The 20202-nt window shown below is 41.0% G+C and overlaps 10 non-coding genes across 10 annotated transcripts; all 10 read left to right on the top strand.

The window, feature by feature from the left end:
- Positions 1-1115: 1115 nt before the first annotated feature.
- Positions 1116-1188, top strand: trnav-aac (transfer RNA valine (anticodon AAC)). Its single transcript has one exon. It is a non-coding gene; the product is annotated as a tRNA-Val (tRNA).
- An 880-nt stretch (positions 1189-2068) lies between these two features.
- trnav-cac (transfer RNA valine (anticodon CAC)) lies at positions 2069-2141 on the top strand. The gene has a single exon. It is a non-coding gene; the product is annotated as a tRNA-Val (tRNA).
- A 1834-nt stretch (positions 2142-3975) lies between these two features.
- trnav-aac (transfer RNA valine (anticodon AAC)) lies at positions 3976-4048 on the top strand. Its single transcript has one exon. It is a non-coding gene; the product is annotated as a tRNA-Val (tRNA).
- An 885-nt stretch (positions 4049-4933) lies between these two features.
- On the top strand, positions 4934-5006 carry trnav-cac (transfer RNA valine (anticodon CAC)). The gene has a single exon. It is a non-coding gene; the product is annotated as a tRNA-Val (tRNA).
- A 1929-nt stretch (positions 5007-6935) lies between these two features.
- Positions 6936-7008, top strand: trnav-aac (transfer RNA valine (anticodon AAC)). Its single transcript has one exon. It is a non-coding gene; the product is annotated as a tRNA-Val (tRNA).
- Positions 7009-7891: 883 nt separating this feature from the next.
- Positions 7892-7964, top strand: trnav-cac (transfer RNA valine (anticodon CAC)). The gene has a single exon. It is a non-coding gene; the product is annotated as a tRNA-Val (tRNA).
- A 1928-nt stretch (positions 7965-9892) lies between these two features.
- trnav-aac (transfer RNA valine (anticodon AAC)) lies at positions 9893-9965 on the top strand. The gene has a single exon. It is a non-coding gene; the product is annotated as a tRNA-Val (tRNA).
- Positions 9966-10848: 883 nt separating this feature from the next.
- On the top strand, positions 10849-10921 carry trnav-cac (transfer RNA valine (anticodon CAC)). Its single transcript has one exon. It is a non-coding gene; the product is annotated as a tRNA-Val (tRNA).
- Positions 10922-12849: 1928 nt separating this feature from the next.
- Positions 12850-12922, top strand: trnav-aac (transfer RNA valine (anticodon AAC)). Its single transcript has one exon. It is a non-coding gene; the product is annotated as a tRNA-Val (tRNA).
- An 884-nt stretch (positions 12923-13806) lies between these two features.
- trnav-cac (transfer RNA valine (anticodon CAC)) lies at positions 13807-13879 on the top strand. The gene has a single exon. It is a non-coding gene; the product is annotated as a tRNA-Val (tRNA).
- Positions 13880-20202: the final 6323 nt, after the last annotated feature.

Here is a 20202-nt window from a genome sequence, read left to right as displayed (position 1 = left end):
TATCACTGGTCTAGACAATATTTCCCAATGCCCCTAGGCTAGCATATGGTTTGAAACAGTTGAGGTTTGTCTAAACCTTGCTGTCTGCCTCTCCAACCTGTGGATCAATGTTGCCGTTTTTTGATGACCTCCACCGTGCGATGTGTATGAATGTGACCAGAATGACAGCTTCTCTGAGCCAGGCAAATTCATTTATCAGGTTCATTATAATGGATATATCCAAAGAAATGGCAATATAATCCTAGGTAAAACAAACAAAAGTGCAGACAGTTTTCTGTCATTTCAGCTGCTTGATGTGATTGTGTGATAGATTTAGTTGGCTGGCTAGCAAAGGAAAAGTAGCTAGCCTGCATAGCTACAGTGCATTCGGAAAGTATTCAGACCCCTTACTTTTTTCCACATTTTGTTACGTTACAGCCTTATTCTGAAAACGGATTAAGTCAAATAAAATCTATCTACACACAATACCCCATAATGACAAAGCGATAACATATCATTTTTAATTCATAAAAAAGATTTAAAAAATACCTTATTTACATACGTTTTCAGACCCTTTGCTATGAGTCTGGAAATTGAGCTCAGGTCCATCCTGTTTCCATTGATCATCCTTGAGATGTTTCTACAACTTGATTGGAGTCCACCTGTGGTAAATTCAATGGATTGGTCATGATTTGAAAAGGCACACACCTGTCTGTCTATATAAGGTTCCACAGTTGACAGTGCATGTCAGAGCATAAACTAAGCCATGAGGTGGAAGGAATTGTCCCTAGAGCTCCGAGACAGGATTGTGTCGAGGCACAGACGTGGGGAAGGGTACCGATACATTTCTGCAGCATTGAAGGTACCCAAGAACACAGTGGCTTCCATCATTCTTAAAAGGAAGAAGTTTGGAACCACCAAGACTCTTCCAAGAGCCGGCTGCTCAGCCAAACCATCCCTACGGTGAATCAGCCCTTATTCAGGAGTTATTCACACGATAATTCCCGGGATCTCAAGCCTTATTGCTTAGTTAATGGACTAAGTCATTTCTGACTTCATTTGGTTCTGAGAGCGATAAATGCCCCACCCACCCACCCACCCAGCCAAAGTCACACCCTTAGTATGCTACTCATGCAGTTTCCGTAGTGTAGCGGTTATCACGTTCGCCTAACACGCGAAAGGTCCCCGGTTCGAGACCGGGCGGAAACACATTTTAACAAATTAGATAGTACACCTATTCACTTAGGGCTCAATCCCAATTTAGGAATTCATGCTTTTCCTACGCACTTCTCAGTATTTGCTATTCAGACTTACCCTTTTAAGTCGCGTAACGCACTCTGCTGGGGTGGCTAGCTTGGGCGCTCTGAATAAATTCCTGCTACGTGTGGTCTGAGTTCCATAATGATTCAAATAGGCTACATGTCCCAAATTATTGCAATACTTTAGCTTAATATGATTCACTAATGCTAGCAACCCTCAGGAACAATTCACAAGGATGTGACAGATTAAAGAAAGGTCAACGGAATGAAAGTATGCCAAAATAAATGTATGTGGCTGTTACTGACAGTGGCTCCCGATAGTGGCTAATATTTAACATGATACAAATTGTCAAATAAAACTGGGGAAAGCCCCACAGTGGAGGTGTCATAATACCCATAAAACCTAGCGGTCAAACAGGGAAATGGTTCCAACCATTTTTCCACCATTCATTTTTCCCATATGGGATTTTAGAAACACTTAAAATAATACATTTGTAGTTCTTTATGATAGCCACATTAGCAGTTAATTAGCATTTAATTTTGGGGGTAAATACAGGCAATATTTTTATAAAAGTCACCTTGTCCTAGAGAGAATTACACGGTTACCATGCCAGGGTAAGCCAACAAGAAACACAGGCCTTTTTAACTGTTTTTAAAATCCCCTGTGGGGAATATGAATGGTGGAAAAACGATTGGAACCATTTCCCTGTTCGACCGCTAGTTCTTATGGGTATTATGACTCCTACTGTGGTACTCTATTTGGGATATTATGGGCGGTAGACTTGTGGGCATTCCTAACATTTTCCATGACTTCCACTCTTTTTCTTGTAGTTTCTGTAGTGTAGTGGTTATCACGTTCGCCTCACACGCGAAAGGTCCCCGGTTCGAAACCGGGCGGAAACAAATTTTAACAAAACAGATAGTGATGACAGAAACAGGGTCATAACTGAAAAAAACGAAACAAATACATAGGCCTGCAGAATACATGAATAGACCAGTCTTAGACATGTCTTTCATTAACCAGAGGCAGATAGTGATAACTGAAAAAAACGAAACAAATACATAGGCCTGCAGAATACATGAATAGACCAGTCTTAGACATGTCTTTCAATAACCAGAGGCAATGCAATGTTATAAAACAGGTTGTTTGGATCCTGGATGCTAATTGGTTAATAGCAGGGAGTTGAAGCACCACCATCCCAGCATTCTGCAGGTAGTGCCTGTTAGCGGTTCCATTAGATTTATAAATGCGCATCCACTGTTCCACGGCCCAGCCAGTCAATTTATAAACTTCATCTCCCCTGGAAAAATGTGTCTAGACCAATGGTATTCAAACCTTTTCAGCAGGGACACCATTTTTTCCTCCAGAATTTCTGGGGTCCCCATTTTTTTGCAATCATTTCTTGTGATCCCACCCCAAATACAACTTTAAAATCGGTACGTTACATTTTTTTTACATCAACAAATAACCTTCAATTACCCAATCAAATACTTTTTTTCTAATTAACTTTCTCAAAAACGTTTCTATATTGTCTCGTACAATAATCTGTACTCATAATTTTTTGTTCCTAAATAATGAATATATATATCCCCACTGCAGTCCCCCCGACCCCGACTTTAAATATCACTGGTCTAGACAATATTTCCCAATGCCCCTAGGCTAGCATATGGTTTGAAACAGTTGAGGTTTGTCTAAACCTTGCTGTCTGCCTCTCCAACCTGTGGATCAATGTTGCCGTTTTTTGATGACCTCCACCGTGCGATGTGTATGAATGTGACCAGAATGACAGCTTCTCTGAGCCAGGCAAATTCATTTATCAGGTTCATTATAATGGATATATCCAAAGAAATGGCAATATAATCCTAGGTAAAACAAACAAAAGTGCAGACAGTTTTCTGTCATTTCAGCTGCTTGATGTGATTGTGTGATAGATTTAGTTGGCTGGCTAGCAAAGGAAAAGTAGCTAGCCTGCATAGCTACAGTGCATTCGGAAAGTATTCAGACCCCTTACTTTTTTCCACATTTTGTTACGTTACAGCCTTATTCTGAAAACGGATTAAGTCAAATAAAATCTATCTACACACAATACCCCATAATGACAAAGCGATAACATATCATTTTTAATTCATAAAAAAGATTTAAAAAATACCTTATTTACATACGTTTTCAGACCCTTTGCTATGAGTCTGGAAATTGAGCTCAGGTCCATCCTGTTTCCATTGATCATCCTTGAGATGTTTCTACAACTTGATTGGAGTCCACCTGTGGTAAATTCAATGGATTGGTCATGATTTGAAAAGGCACACACCTGTCTGTCTATATAAGGTTCCACAGTTGACAGTGCATGTCAGAGCATAAACTAAGCCATGAGGTGGAAGGAATTGTCCCTAGAGCTCCGAGACAGGATTGTGTCGAGGCACAGACGTGGGGAAGGGTACCGATACATTTCTGCAGCATTGAAGGTACCCAAGAACACAGTGGCTTCCATCATTCTTAAAAGGAAGAAGTTTGGAACCACCAAGACTCTTCCAAGAGCCGGCTGCTCAGCCAAACCATCCCTACGGTGAATCAGCCCTTATTCAGGAGTTATTCACACGATAATTCCCGGGATCTCAAGCCTTATTGCTTAGTTAATGGACTAAGTCATTTCTGACTTCATTTGGTTCTGAGAGCGATAAATGCCCCACCCACCCACCCACCCAGCCAAAGTCACACCCTTAGTATGCTACTCATGCAGTTTCCGTAGTGTAGCGGTTATCACGTTCGCCTAACACGCGAAAGGTCCCCGGTTCGAGACCGGGCGGAAACACATTTTAACAAATTAGATAGTACACCTATTCACTTAGGGCTCGATCCCAATTTAGGAATTCATGCTTTTCCTACGCACTTCTCAGTATTTGCTATTCAGACTTACCCTTTTAAGTCGCGTAACGCACTCTGCTGGGGTGGCTAGCTTGGGCGCTCTGAATAAATTCCTGCTACGTGTGGTCTGAGTTCCATAATGATTCAAATAGGCTACATGTCCCAAATTATTGCAATACTTTAGCTTAATATGATTCACTAATGCTAGCAACCCTCAGGAACAATTCACAAGGATGTGACAGATTAAAGAAAGGTCAACGGAATGAAAGTATGCCAAAATAAATGTATGTGGCTGTTACTGACAGTGGCTCCCGATAGTGGCTAATATTTAACATGATACAAATTGTCAAATAAAACTGGGGAAAGCCCCACAGTGGAGGTGTCATAATACCCATAAAACCTAGCGGTCAAACAGGGAAATGGTTCCAACCATTTTTCCACCATTCATTTTTCCCATATGGGATTTTAGAAACACTTAAAATAATACATTTGTAGTTCTTTATGATAGCCACATTAGCAGTTAATTAGCATTTAATTTTGGGGGGGTAAATACAGGCGAATATTTTTTATAAAAGTCACCTTGTCCTAGAGAGAATTACACGGTTACCATGCCAGGGTAAGCCAACAAGAAACACAGGCCTTTTTTAACTGTTTTTAAAATCCCCTGTGGGGAATATGAATGGTGGAAAAACGATTGGAACCATTTCCCTGTTCGACCGCTAGTTCTTATGGGTATTATGACTCCTACTGTGGTACTCTATTTGGGATATTATGGGCGGTAGACTTGTGGGCATTCCTAACATTTTCCATGACTTCCACTCTTTTCTTCGTAGTTTCTGTAGTGTAGTGGTTATCACGTTCGCCTCACACGCGAAAGGTCCCCGGTTCGAAACCGGGCGGAATCAAATTTTAACAAAACAGATAGTGATGACAGAAACAGGGTCATAACTGAAAAAAACGAAACAAATACATAGGCCTGCAGAATACATGAATAGACCAGTCTTAGACATGTCTTTCAATAACCAGAGGCAGATAGTGATAACTGAAAAAAAACGAAACAAATACATAGGCCTACAGAATACATGAATAGACCAGTCTTAGACATGTCTTTCATTAACCAGAGGCAGATAGTGATAACTGAAAAAAACGAAACAAATACATAGGCCTACAGAATACATGAATAGACCAGTCTTAGACATGTCTTTCAATAACCAGAGGCAATGCAATGTTATAAAACAGGTTGTTTGGATCCTGGATGCTAATTGGTTAATAGCAGGGAGTTGAAGCACCACCATCCCAGCATTCTGCAGGTAGTGCCTGTTAGCGGTTCCATTAGATTTATAAATGCGCATCCACTGTTCCACGGCCCAGCCAGTCAATTTATAAACTTCATCTCCCCTGGAAAAATGTGTCTAGACCAATGGTATTCAAACCTTTTCAGCAGGGACACCATTTTTTCCTCCAGAATTTCTGGGGTCCCCATTTTTTTGCAATCATTTCTTGTGATCCCACCCCAAATACAACTTTAAAATCGGTACGTTACATTTTTTTTACATCAACAAATAACCTTCAATTACCCAATCAAATACTTTTTTTCTAATTAACTTTCTCAAAAACGTTTCTATATTGTCTCGTACAATAATCTGTACTCATAATTTTTTGTTCCTAAATAATGAATATATATATCCCCACTGCAGTCCCCCCGACCCCGACTTTAAATATCACTGGTCTAGACAATATTTCCCAATGCCCCTAGGCTAGCATATGGTTTGAAACAGTTGAGGTTTGTCTAAACCTTGCTGTCTGCCTCTCCAACCTGTGGATCAATGTTGCCGTTTTTTGATGACCTCCACCGTGCGATGTGTATGAATGTGACCAGAATGACAGCTTCTCTGAGCCAGGCAAATTCATTTATCAGGTTCATTATAATGGATATATCCAAAGAAATGGCAATATAATCCTAGGTAAAACAAACAAAAGTGCAGACAGTTTTCTGTCATTTCAGCTGCTTGATGTGATTGTGTGATAGATTTAGTTGGCTGGCTAGCAAAGGAAAAGTAGCTAGCCTGCATAGCTACAGTGCATTCGGAAAGTATTCAGACCCCTTACTTTTTTCCACATTTTGTTACGTTACAGCCTTATTCTGAAAACGGATTAAGTCAAATAAAATCTATCTACACACAATACCCCATAATGACAAAGCGATAACATATCATTTTTAATTCATAAAAAAGATTTAAAAAATACCTTATTTACATACGTTTTCAGACCCTTTGCTATGAGTCTGGAAATTGAGCTCAGGTCCATCCTGTTTCCATTGATCATCCTTGAGATGTTTCTACAACTTGATTGGAGTCCACCTGTGGTAAATTCAATGGATTGGTCATGATTTGAAAAGGCACACACCTGTCTGTCTATATAAGGTTCCACAGTTGACAGTGCATGTCAGAGCATAAACTAAGCCATGAGGTGGAAGGAATTGTCCCTAGAGCTCCGAGACAGGATTGTGTCGAGGCACAGACGTGGGGAAGGGTACCGATACATTTCTGCAGCATTGAAGGTACCCAAGAACACAGTGGCTTCCATCATTCTTAAAAGGAAGAAGTTTGGAACCACCAAGACTCTTCCAAGAGCCGGCTGCTCAGCCAAACCATCCCTACGGTGAATCAGCCCTTATTCAGGAGTTATTCACACGATAATTCCCGGGATCTCAAGCCTTATTGCTTAGTTAATGGACTAAGTCATTTCTGACTTCATTTGGTTCTGAGAGCGATAAATGCCCCACCCACCCACCCACCCAGCCAAAGTCACACCCTTAGTATGCTACTCATGCAGTTTCCGTAGTGTAGCGGTTATCACGTTCGCCTAACACGCGAAAGGTCCCCGGTTCGAGACCGGGCGGAAACACATTTTAACAAATTAGATAGTACACCTATTCACTTAGGGCTCAATCCCAATTTAGGAATTCATGCTTTTCCTACGCACTTCTCAGTATTTGCTATTCAGACTTACCCTTTTAAGTCGCGTAACGCACTCTGCTGGGGTGGCTAGCTTGGGCGCTCTGAATAAATTCCTGCTACGTGTGGTCTGAGTTCCATAATGATTCAAATAGGCTACATGTCCCAAATTATTGCAATACTTTAGCTTAATATGATTCACTAATGCTAGCAACCCTCAGGAACAATTCACAAGGATGTGACAGATTAAAGAAAGGTCAACGGAATGAAAGTATGCCAAAATAAATGTATGTGGCTGTTACTGACAGTGGCTCCCGATAGTGGCTAATATTTAACATGATACAAATTGTCAAATAAAACTGGGGAAAGCCCCACAGTGGAGGTGTCATAATACCCATAAAACCTAGCGGTCAAACAGGGAAATGGTTCCAACCATTTTTCCACCATTCATTTTTCCCATATGGGATTTTAGAAACACTTAAAATAATACATTTGTAGTTCTTTATGATAGCCACATTAGCAGTTAATTAGCATTTAATTTTGGGGGGTAAATACAGGCGAATATTTTTTATAAAAGTCACCTTGTCCTAGAGAGAATTACACGGTTACCATGCCAGGGTAAGCCAACAAGAAACACAGGCCTTTTTAACTGTTTTTAAAATCCCCTGTGGGGAATATGAATGGTGGAAAAACGATTGGAACCATTTCCCTGTTCGACCGCTAGTTCTTATGGGTATTATGACTCCTACTGTGGTACTCTATTTGGGATATTATGGGCGGTAGACTTGTGGGCATTCCTAACATTTTCCATGACTTCCACTCTTTTTCTTGTAGTTTCTGTAGTGTAGTGGTTATCACGTTCGCCTCACACGCGAAAGGTCCCCGGTTCGAAACCGGGCGGAAACAAATTTTAACAAAACAGATAGTGATGACAGAAACAGGGTCATAACTGAAAAAACGAAACAAATACATAGGCCTGCAGAATACATGAATAGACCAGTCTTAGACATGTCTTTCATTAACCAGAGGCAGATAGTGATAACTGAAAAAAACTAAACAAATACATAGGCCTACAGAATACATGAATAGACCAGTCTTAGACATGTCTTTCATTAACCAGAGGCAGATAGTGATAACTGAAAAAACGAAACAAATACATAGGCCTGCAGAATACATGAATAGACCAGTCTTAGACATGTCTTTCAATAACCAGAGGCAATGCAATGTTATAAAACAGGTTGTTTGGATCCTGGATGCTAATTGGTTAATAGCAGGGAGTTGAAGCACCACCATCCCAGCATTCTGCAGGTAGTGCCTGTTAGCGGTTCCATTAGATTTATAAATGCGCATCCACTGTTCCACGGCCCAGCCAGTCAATTTATAAACTTCATCTCCCCTGGAAAAATGTGTCTAGACCAATGGTATTCAAACCTTTTCAGCAGGGACACCATTTTTTCCTCCAGAATTTCTGGGGTCCCCATTTTTTTGCAATCATTTCTTGTGATCCCACCCCAAATACAACTTTAAAATCGGTACGTTACATTTTTTTTACATCAACAAATAACCTTCAATTACCCAATCAAATACTTTTTTTCTAATTAACTTTCTCAAAAACGTTTCTATATTGTCTCGTACAATAATCTGTACTCATAATTTTTTGTTCCTAAATAATGAATATATATATCCCCACTGCAGTCCCCCCGACCCCGACTTTAAATATCACTGGTCTAGACAATATTTCCCAATGCCCCTAGGCTAGCATATGGTTTGAAACAGTTGAGGTTTGTCTAAACCTTGCTGTCTGCCTCTCCAACCTGTGGATCAATGTTGCCGTTTTTTTGGTGACCTCCACCGTGCGATGTGTATGAATGTGACCAGAATGACAGCTTCTCTGAGCCAGGCAAATTCATTTATCAGGTTCATTATAATGGATATATCCAAAGAAATGGCAATATAATCCTAGGTAAAACAAACAAAAGTGCAGACAGTTTTCTGTCATTTCAGCTGCTTGATGTGATTGTGTGATAGATTTAGTTGGCTGGCTAGCAAAGGAAAAGTAGCTAGCCTGCATAGCTACAGTGCATTCGGAAAGTATTCAGACCCCTTACTTTTTTCCACATTTTGTTACGTTACAGCCTTATTCTGAAAACGGATTAAGTCAAATAAAATCTATCTACACACAATACCCCATAATGACAAAGCGATAACATATCATTTTTAATTCATAAAAAAAGATTTAAAAAATACCTTATTTACATACGTTTTCAGACCCTTTGCTATGAGTCTGGAAATTGAGCTCAGGTCCATCCTGTTTCCATTGATCATCCTTGAGATGTTTCTACAACTTGATTGGAGTCCACCTGTGGTAAATTCAATGGATTGGTCATGATTTGAAAAGGCACACACCTGTCTGTCTATATAAGGTTCCACAGTTGACAGTGCATGTCAGAGCATAAACTAAGCCATGAGGTGGAAGGAATTGTCCCTAGAGCTCCGAGACAGGATTGTGTCGAGGCACAGACGTGGGGAAGGGTACCGATACATTTCTGCAGCATTGAAGGTACCCAAGAACACAGTGGCTTCCATCATTCTTAAAAGGAAGAAGTTTGGAACCACCAAGACTCTTCCAAGAGCCGGCTGCTCAGCCAAACCATCCCTACGGTGAATCAGCCCTTATTCAGGAGTTATTCACACGATAATTCCCGGGATCTCAAGCCTTATTGCTTAGTTAATGGACTAAGTCATTTCTGACTTCATTTGGTTCTGAGAGCGATAAATGCCCCACCCACCCACCCACCCAGCCAAAGTCACACCCTTAGTATGCTACTCATGCAGTTTCCGTAGTGTAGCGGTTATCACGTTCGCCTAACACGCGAAAGGTCCCCGGTTCGAGACCGGGCGGAAACACATTTTAACAAATTAGATAGTACACCTATTCACTTAGGGCTCGATCCCAATTTAGGAATTCATGCTTTTCCTACGCACTTCTCAGTATTTGCTATTCAGACTTACCCTTTTAAGTCGCGTAACGCACTCTGCTGGGGTGGCTAGCTTGGGCGCTCTGAATAAATTCCTGCTACGTGTGGTCTGAGTTCCATAATGATTCAAATAGGCTACATGTCCCAAATTATTGCAATACTTTAGCTTAATATGATTCACTAATGCTAGCAACCCTCAGGAACAATTCACAAGGATGTGACAGATTAAAGAAAGGTCAACGGAATGAAAGTATGCCAAAATAAATGTATGTGGCTGTTACTGACAGTGGCTCCCGATAGTGGCTAATATTTAACATGATACAAATTGTCAAATAAAACTGGGGAAAGCCCCACAGTGGAGGTGTCATAATACCCATAAAACCTAGCGGTCAAACAGGGAAATGGTTCCAACCATTTTTCCACCATTCATTTTTCCCATATGGGATTTTAGAAACACTTAAAATAATACATTTGTAGTTCTTTATGATAGCCACATTAGCAGTTAATTAGCATTTAATTTTGGGGGGTAAATACAGGCGAATATTTTTTATAAAAGTCACCTTGTCCTAGAGAGAATTACACGGTTACCATGCCAGGGTAAGCCAACAAGAAACACAGGCCTTTTTAATTGTTTTTAAAATCCCCTGTGGGGAATATGAATGGTGGAAAAACGATTGGAACCATTTCCCTGTTCGACCGCTAGTTCTTATGGGTATTATGACTCCTACTGTGGTACTCTATTTGGGATATTATGGGCGGTAGACTTGTGGGCATTCCTAACATTTTCCATGACTTCCACTCTTTTTCTTGTAGTTTCTGTAGTGTAGTGGTTATCACGTTCGCCTCACACGCGAAAGGTCCCCGGTTCGAAACCGGGCGGAAACAAATTTTAACAAAACAGATAGTGATGACAGAAACAGGGTCATAACTGAAAAAAACGAAACAAATACATAGGCCTGCAGAATACATGAATAGACCAGTCTTAGACATGTCTTTCAATAACCAGAGGCAGATAGTGATAACTGAAAAAAACGAAACAAATACATAGGCCTACAGAATACATGAATAGACCAGTCTTAGACATGTCTTTCATTAACCAGAGGCAGATAGTGATAACTGAAAAAAACGAAACAAATACATAGGCCTGCAGAATACATGAATAGACCAGTCTTAGACATGTCTTTCAATAACCAGAGGCAATGCAATGTTATAAAACAGGTTGTTTGGATCCTGGATGCTAATTGGTTAATAGCAGGGAGTTGAAGCACCACCATCCCAGCATTCTGCAGGTAGTGCCTGTTAGCGGTTCCATTAGATTTATAAATGCGCATCCACTGTTCCACGGCCCAGCCAGTCAATTTATAAACTTCATCTCCCCTGGAAAAATGTGTCTAGACCAATGGTATTCAAACCTTTTCAGCAGGGACACCATTTTTTCCTCCAGAATTTCTGGGGTCCCCATTTTTTTGCAATCATTTCTTGTGATCCCACCCCAAATACAACTTTAAAATCGGTACGTTACATTTTTTTTACATCAACAAATAACCTTCAATTACCCAATCAAATACTTTTTTTCTAATTAACTTTCTCAAAAACGTTTCTATATTGTCTCGTACAATAATCTGTACTCATAATTTTTTGTTCCTAAATAATGAATATATATATCCCCACTGCAGTCCCCCCGACCCCGACTTTAAATATCACTGGTCTAGACAATATTTCCCAATGCCCCTAGGCTAGCATATGGTTTGAAACAGTTGAGGTTTGTCTAAACCTTGCTGTCTGCCTCTCCAACCTGTGGATCAATGTTGCCGTTTTTTGGTGACCTCCACCGTGCGATGTGTATGAATGTGACCAGAATGACAGCTTCTCTGAGCCAGGCAAATTCATTTATCAGGTTCATTATAATGGATATATCCAAAGAAATGGCAATATAATCCTAGGTAAAACAAACAAAAGTGCAGACAGTTTTCTGTCATTTCAGCTGCTTGATGTGATTGTGTGATAGATTTAGTTGGCTGGCTAGCAAAGGAAAAGTAGCTAGCCTGCATAGCTACAGTGCATTCGGAAAGTATTCAGACCCCTTACTTTTTTCCACATTTTGTTACGTTACAGCCTTATTCTGAAAACGGATTAAGTCAAATAAAATCTATCTACACACAATACCCCATAATGACAAAGCGATAACATATCATTTTTAATTCATAAAAAAGATTTAAAAAATACCTTATTTACATACGTTTTCAGACCCTTTGCTATGAGTCTGGAAATTGAGCTCAGGTCCATCCTGTTTCCATTGATCATCCTTGAGATGTTTCTACAACTTGATTGGAGTCCACCTGTGGTAAATTCAATGGATTGGTCATGATTTGAAAAGGCACACACCTGTCTGTCTATATAAGGTTCCACAGTTGACAGTGCATGTCAGAGCATAAACTAAGCCATGAGGTGGAAGGAATTGTCCCTAGAGCTCCGAGACAGGATTGTGTCGAGGCACAGACGTGGGGAAGGGTACCGATACATTTCTGCAGCATTGAAGGTACCCAAGAACACAGTGGCTTCCATCATTCTTAAAAGGAAGAAGTTTGGAACCACCAAGACTCTTCCAAGAGCCGGCTGCTCAGCCAAACCATCCCTACGGTGAATCAGCCCTTATTCAGGAGTTATTCACACGATAATTCCCGGGATCTCAAGCCTTATTGCTTAGTTAATGGACTAAGTCATTTCTGACTTCATTTGGTTCTGAGAGCGATAAATGCCCCACCCACCCACCCACCCAGCCAAAGTCACACCCTTAGTATGCTACTCATGCAGTTTCCGTAGTGTAGCGGTTATCACGTTCGCCTAACACGCGAAAGGTCCCCGGTTCGAGACCGGGCGGAAACACATTTTAACAAATTAGATAGTACACCTATTCACTTAGGGCTCGATCCCAATTTAGGAATTCATGCTTTTCCTACGCACTTCTCAGTATTTGCTATTCAGACTTACCCTTTTAAGTCGCGTAACGCACTCTGCTGGGGTGGCTAGCTTGGGCGCTCTGAATAAATTCCTGCTACGTGTGGTCTGAGTTCCATAATGATTCAAATAGGCTACATGTCCCAAATTATTGCAATACTTTAGCTTAATATGATTCACTAATGCTAGCAACCCTCAGGAACAATTCACAAGGATGTGACAGATTAAAGAAAGGTCAACGGAATGAAAGTATGCCAAAATAAATGTATGTGGCTGTTACTGACAGTGGCTCCCGATAGTGGCTAATATTTAACATGATACAAATTGTCAAATAAAACTGGGGAAAGCCCCACAGTGGAGGTGTCATAATACCCATAAAACCTAGCGGTCAAACAGGGAAATGGTTCCAACCATTTTTCCACCATTCATTTTTCCCATATGGGATTTTAGAAACACTTAAAATAATACATTTGTAGTTCTTTATGATAGCCACATTAGCAGTTAATTAGCATTTAATTTTGGGGGGTAAATACAGGCGAATATTTTTTATAAAAGTCACCTTGTCCTAGAGAGAATTACACGGTTACCATGCCAGGGTAAGCCAACAAGAAACACAGGCCTTTTTTAACTGTTTTTAAAATCCCCTGTGGGGAATATGAATGGTGGAAAAACGATTGGAACCATTTCCCTGTTCGACCGCTAGTTCTTATGGGTATTATGACTCCTACTGTGGTACTCTATTTGGGATATTATGGGCGGTAGACTTGTGGGCATTCCTAACATTTTCCATGACTTCCACTCTTTTTCTTGTAGTTTCTGTAGTGTAGTGGTTATCACGTTCGCCTCACACGCGAAAGGTCCCCGGTTCGAAACCGGGCGGAAACAAATTTTAACAAAACAGATAGTGATGACAGAAACAGGGTCATAACTGAAAAAAACGAAACAAATACATAGGCCTGCAGAATACATGAATAGACCAGTCTTAGACATGTCTTTCAATAACCAGAGGCAGATAGTGATAAGTGAAAAAAAACTAAACAAATACATAGGCCTACAGAATACATGAATAGACCAGTCTTAGACATGTCTTTCATTAACCAGAGGCAGATAGTGATAACTGAAAAAAACGAAACAAATACATAGGCCTGCAGAATACATGAATAGACCAGTCTTAGACATGTCTTTCAATAACCAGAGGCAATGCAATGTTATAAAACAGGTTGTTTGGATCCTGGATGCTAATTGGTTAATAGCAGGGAGTTGAAGCACCACCATCCCAGCATTCTGCAGGTAGTGCCTGTTAGCGGTTCCATTAGATTTATAAATGCGCATCCACTGTTCCACGGCCCAGCCAGTCAATTTATAAACTTCATCTCCCCTGGAAAAATGTGTCTAGACCAATGGTATTCAAACCTTTTCAGCAGGGACACCATTTTTTCCTCCAGAATTTCTGGGGTCCCCATTTTTTTGCAATCATTTCTTGTGATCCCACCCCAAATACAACTTTAAAATCGGTACGTTACATTTTTTTTACATCAACAAATAACCTTCAATTACCCAATCAAATACTTTTTTTCTAATTAACTTTCTCAAAAACGTTTCTATATTGTCTCGTACAATAATCTGTACTCATAATTTTTTGTTCCTAAATAATGAATATATATATCCCCACTGCAGTCCCCCCGACCCCGACTTTAAATATCACTGGTCTAGACAATATTTCCCAATGCCCCTAGGCTAGCATATGGTTTGAAACAGTTGAGGTTTGTCTAAACCTTGCTGTCTGCCTCTCCAACCTGTGGATCAATGTTGCCGTTTTTTTGGTGACCTCCACCGTGCGATGTGTATGAATGTGACCAGAATGACAGCTTCTCTGAGCCAGGCAAATTCATTTATCAGGTTCATTATAATGGATATATCCAAAGAAATGGCAATATAATCCTAGGTAAAACAAACAAAAGTGCAGACAGTTTTCTGTCATTTCAGCTGCTTGATGTGATTGTGTGATAGATTTAGTTGGCTGGCTAGCAAAGGAAAAGTAGCTAGCCTGCATAGCTACAGTGCATTCGGAAAGTATTCAGACCCCTTACTTTTTGGGTGTTAACTGAAAAAAAAATTAACAAATACATAGGCCTACAGAATACATGAATAGACCAGTCTTAGACATTTCTTTCAATAACCAGTCTTAGACATTTCGCAGGGCGATCCGGAGTCAGTGATGGATCCAGGATGTCCTCCACCGGTACCCAGCACCTCTCCTCCGGACCGTACCCCTCCCTAAACATGAGCTACTTATAAATATATTACGATACATATAGGAACATTGGCAAAAAATTGGATCAGGATTTTTGTTTTTGTAAAATGACAAATTAAGCAAACTAGAATCTAGCTTTAATAAAAACGTTATTACAAGATCAAATCAAATCAAATTGTATTAGTCACATGCGCCGAATACAGTGAAATGCTTACTTACAAGCCCCTAACTGACAGTGCAGTTTAAAAAAATACAGATAAGAATAAGAGATAAAAGTAACAAGTAATTAAAGAGGAACCGTAAAAAAATAACAATATATATATATACAGGGGGGTGCCGGTACAGAGTCAATGTGCGGGGCCACCGGTTAGTTGAGGTAGTATGTACATGTAGGTAGAGTTAATTAAAGTGACTATGCATAGATGACAACAGAGAGTGGCAGTGGTGTGGAGAGGGGAGGGGGGCAATGGGAATAGTCTGGGTAGCCATTTGACTCGATGTTCAGGAGTCTTATGGCTTGGGGGCAGAAGCTGTTTAGAAGCTTCTTGGACCTAGACTTGGTGCTCCGGTACCGCTTGCCGTGTGGTAGCAGAGAGAACAGTCTATGACTAGGGTGGCTGCAGTCTGACAATTTTCAGGGCCTTCCTCTGACACCGCCTGGTAAAGAGGTCCTGGATGGCAGGAAGCTTGGCCCCAGTGATGTACTGGGCTGTTCGCACTACCCTCTGTAGTGCCTTGCTGTCGGAGGCCGAGTAATTGCCATACCAGGCAGTGATGCAACCAGTCAGGACCCATGCCAAATCTTTTCAGACTCCTGAGGTGAGAATAGGTTTTGTCGTGCCCGCTTCCCGACTGTCATGATGTGCTTGGACAATGTTAGTTTGTTGGTGATGTGGACACCAAGGAACTTAAAGCTCTCAACCTGCTCCACTGCAGACCCGTCGATGAGAAGGGGGGCATGCTCGGTCCTCTTTTTCCTGTAGTCCACAATCATCTCCTTTGTCTTGATCACGGTGAGGGAGCGGTTGTTGTCCTGGCACCACACTGCCAGGTCTCTGACCTCCTCCCTATAGGCTGTCTCTTTGCTGTTGGTGATCAGGCTTACCACTGTTGTGTCATCGGCAAACTTAATGATGGTGTTGGAGTCGTGCCTGGCCGTGCAGTCCTGAGTGAACAGGACGTACAGGATGGGGCTGAGCACGCACCCCTGAGGTACTCTACCTCAGGCGAGCAATACCTCGAGACTTCTTTAATATTAGACATCGCTCACCAGCTGTTGTTGACAAAAAGACACACACTCCCACCCCTCGTCTTACCAGAGGAACCATCTCTGTTTTGCTGGTGCATGGAAAATCCCGCTTGCTCTATAAGATGTTACAGTTTTTGATGTCCCGTTGGTAGGATAACCTTAATCGTAGGTCATCAATTTTATTTTCCAATGATTGCACGTTAGCAAGAAGAACGGATGGTAGTGGGAGTTTACTCGCTCGCCTACGGATTCTCAGAAGGCTGCCTGATCTGCGGCCCCTTTTCCTGCGTCTTATCTTCACGCAAAAGGCGTGGATCTGGGCCTGTTCCAGTGAAAGCAGAATATCCTTCTCGTCGGACTCATTAAAGGAAAACGTTTCTTCCAGTCCGAGGTGAGTAATTGCAGTTCTGATGTCCAGAAGTTATTTTCGGTCATAAGAGGCAGCAACATTATGTACACAAGAAGTTAAAAAATAAGTTACACAAAACACAAAAGAACTAACAAAATAGTTTGGGAGAATGTGAAACGTCAGCCATGTTCTTAAGCGCCATTTCATGGTGGCGGTGGGGTTGCGCTATGGGCAGGCATAAGCTATGGGCAATGAACACAATGGCAATTTGAATGCACAGAGATACTATGACGCGATCCTGAGGCCCATTGTCGTGCCATTCATCTGCCGCCATTACCTCATGTTTCAGCATGATAATGCACATCCCCATGTTGCAAGGATCTGTACACAATTCCTAGAAGCTGAAAATGTCCCAGTTCTTCCATGACCTGCATACTCACCAGACATGTCACCCATTGAGCAAGTTTGGGATGCTCTGGATCGACGTGTAAGACAACGTGTTCCAGTTCCCGCCAATATCCAGCAACTTTGCACAACAGCCTGATCAACTCTATGCAAAGGAGATGTGTCGCGCTGCATTAGGCAAGTGGTGGTCACACCAGATACTGACAGTTTTTTTTTTATCTGTGAATAACAGTTACATATCTGTATTCCCAGTCATGTGAAATCCATTGATTAGGGCCTAATTAATTGATTTAAATAATTTCCTTATATGAAGTGTAAGTAAAATCTTTGAAATTGGTTCATGTTGCATTTATATTTTTGTTCAGTATAGTAATAAAAAATATATACCGCCTAGCAGATACTTTTATCCAAAGAGACTTACCATAGAGCGAGTTCAAATCTTTTTTTAATTTGTATTTTGATTACTACAGGTGTTGAACCCACAACCGTGGCATTGCGCATTTCTACCAACTGCGCCATACAGGTCCACAATATACCAAAGTGTACATTTCAGTTTTCATAACACAGGTTTGCTGTGTTTAGTGTCAAAATGGACGTGTTGTTCTTACCGTGGTGGGTTTCACACATGCTGGCCATCTCGCACTCATACATGTATGTATGTATGTATGTATGTATGTATGTATGTATGTGTACATATATGCAGTGACAATTTTAGTATGTAAATCTTGGTGGGGCAAAAAATAAATAATTGTAGATGCATGCCAGTATTCTCCCTGTACACCAAGTCAGAACCGTAGGATAAATAAAGGGGGCATATAAGCAAACAATGAAAGCTCTTACAATATTTGATGAGGACATTTCTCTAAAACAGGGAATAGGCTACATGTGCTCCACCAAGTCAGAACAGTAGGCTAAGTTATAAGGGGGAAAGGGACCAAATTATTAGGGTGAGGCACATGGGCTACTAACAGCTTACTACACAACAGTTTGCAACTGATATGTGACACGTATTAATGCCAAAATAACATGCAAAAATATTTTAAAAAACATCTAAACTGGTGGGGCTCTGACATGTCACCACTGTGTATATGTATGTGTGCATGTATATTCTTTTACTGCTCTAGGGATAAAATTATTCTTTGGATAACCTTATTTACTACTTGATTTCTTTTCAGGTTTGAATTGGTTTATGACCAGATAGAGTACCACAGTATGAGTCATAATACCCCAAAAATCTAGCGGTCAAACAGGGAAATGGTTCCAATCTCTTTTCCACCATTCATTTTTTCCATAGGGTTTTTAAGAAACACTTAAGATAAGGGTTGCGTGCTGCTGCAGCATTTCTGGGGCACGTCATTTAATTCTCAGCCATTTCTTCTGTTACTGCAAGTTATTGCTAGTTTGACCACCAGAGGGAATCTTTGAGAAGCATTTGATAATATTCCATATTGGCATTACCAGAGAATTTAAAACCTTTTTTGTAATAACATAGTATATAGGATTGATGTTAAGAAATTTGGCTTAATTAATTTGATTAATATTATGGTGTTTCCATTCAGAAAAAAAATGGTCAGTTTGTAAATTCAGACCGTTTCGCTCTCAGAGCGCATACTGGACATTCTGGCCGAGAAGTAGGGTTGATTTGAGCGTTCTGGCCTTCCAATGGCAGTCAAGCACTCAAGCTAACATTGGCTAGCTACTTCAAGACACAAATGAGACCACTCTGACCATTTTACTTGCCCTAGCAGAGCTGGTAAAGCCGTCGTTTTGAAGTAATCGCGAAAAAACAGGCCTTATTTTAGTGCAATTTTCACCCTGCCATCTCCTCTTAGTTCAAATCAAATCAAATCAAATCACATTTATTTATATAGCCCTTCTTACATCAGCTGATATCTCAAAGTGCTGTACAGAAACCCAGCCTAAAACCCCAAACAGCAAGCAATGCAGGTGTAGAAGCACGGTGGCTAGGAAAAACTCCCTAGAAAGGCCAAAACCTAGGAAGAAACCTAGAGAAGAACCAGGCTATGAGGGGTGGCCAGTCCTCTTCTGGCTGTGCCGGGTGGAGATTATAACAGCACATGGCCTAGATGTTCAAATGTTCATAAATGACCAGCATTGTCAAATAATAATAATCATAATAATTGTCGAGGGTGCAACAAGTCAGTAACACAAGAGTAAGTGTCAGTTGGCTTTTTCATAGCCGATCTTTGAGAGTATCTCCGCTCCTGCTGTCTCTAGAGAGTTGAAAAGAGCAGGTCTTGGACAGGTAGCACGTCCGGTGAATAGGTCAGGGTTCCAGCAGGTCTGGGACAGGTAGCACGTCCGGTGAACAGTAGAACAATAGTTATATTGAGCACCGTGGCACCAACTCGCCTTCCGAACGTTCTACTCCAAGCTTATTGTTCAACGTCACATTGCCTGATTCGCTATTGTTGGCAATTAGTCCTGCTCACGTTGTTTTATAGTTAAAATGTATACAACAAAATGTAAATGCCAAAAATAGTATTGGAACTGCGGTCTTCCCACTGTTTCCTATGGGGGAAATATAGGCATGTCTGTCTATTTCGTCAAATATCTCGCAATGTGTGTATTTAGATTTTTTTCAGGTCGGGTGTAACTGGTGTGGAATCGCTAGCTAGTTAGCGGGGTGAGTGCTAATAGCGTTTCAATCGGTGATGTTTCTTGCTCTGAGACCTTGCTCTGCAAGGGCTGGAGCTTTTGTGGAGCGATGGGTAACGATGCTTCGAGGGTGGCTGCTGTCTATGTGTGCAGTGGGTCCCTGGTTCGAGCCCAGGTAGGGGAGAGGAGAGGGACGGAAGCTAAAACTGTTACATTATATTGTTGGAATATGAACTAAACATCTGCACCTGTCATAAATTCGCCATTGATGAATGCGTCACTTAAACATACAGTAGTTGAGTCTCTAGACTGAGTGTGCTTATAAGTGTTAT

The sequence above is a fragment of the Salmo salar genome, chromosome ssa14 (assembly GCF_905237065.1).
Source record: "Salmo salar chromosome ssa14, Ssal_v3.1, whole genome shotgun sequence".
Lineage (NCBI taxonomy): Eukaryota > Metazoa > Chordata > Actinopteri > Salmoniformes > Salmonidae > Salmo > Salmo salar.
Note: the sequence above shows the minus strand (reverse complement) of the source record. Positions and strands in the feature narration are given on the sequence as shown.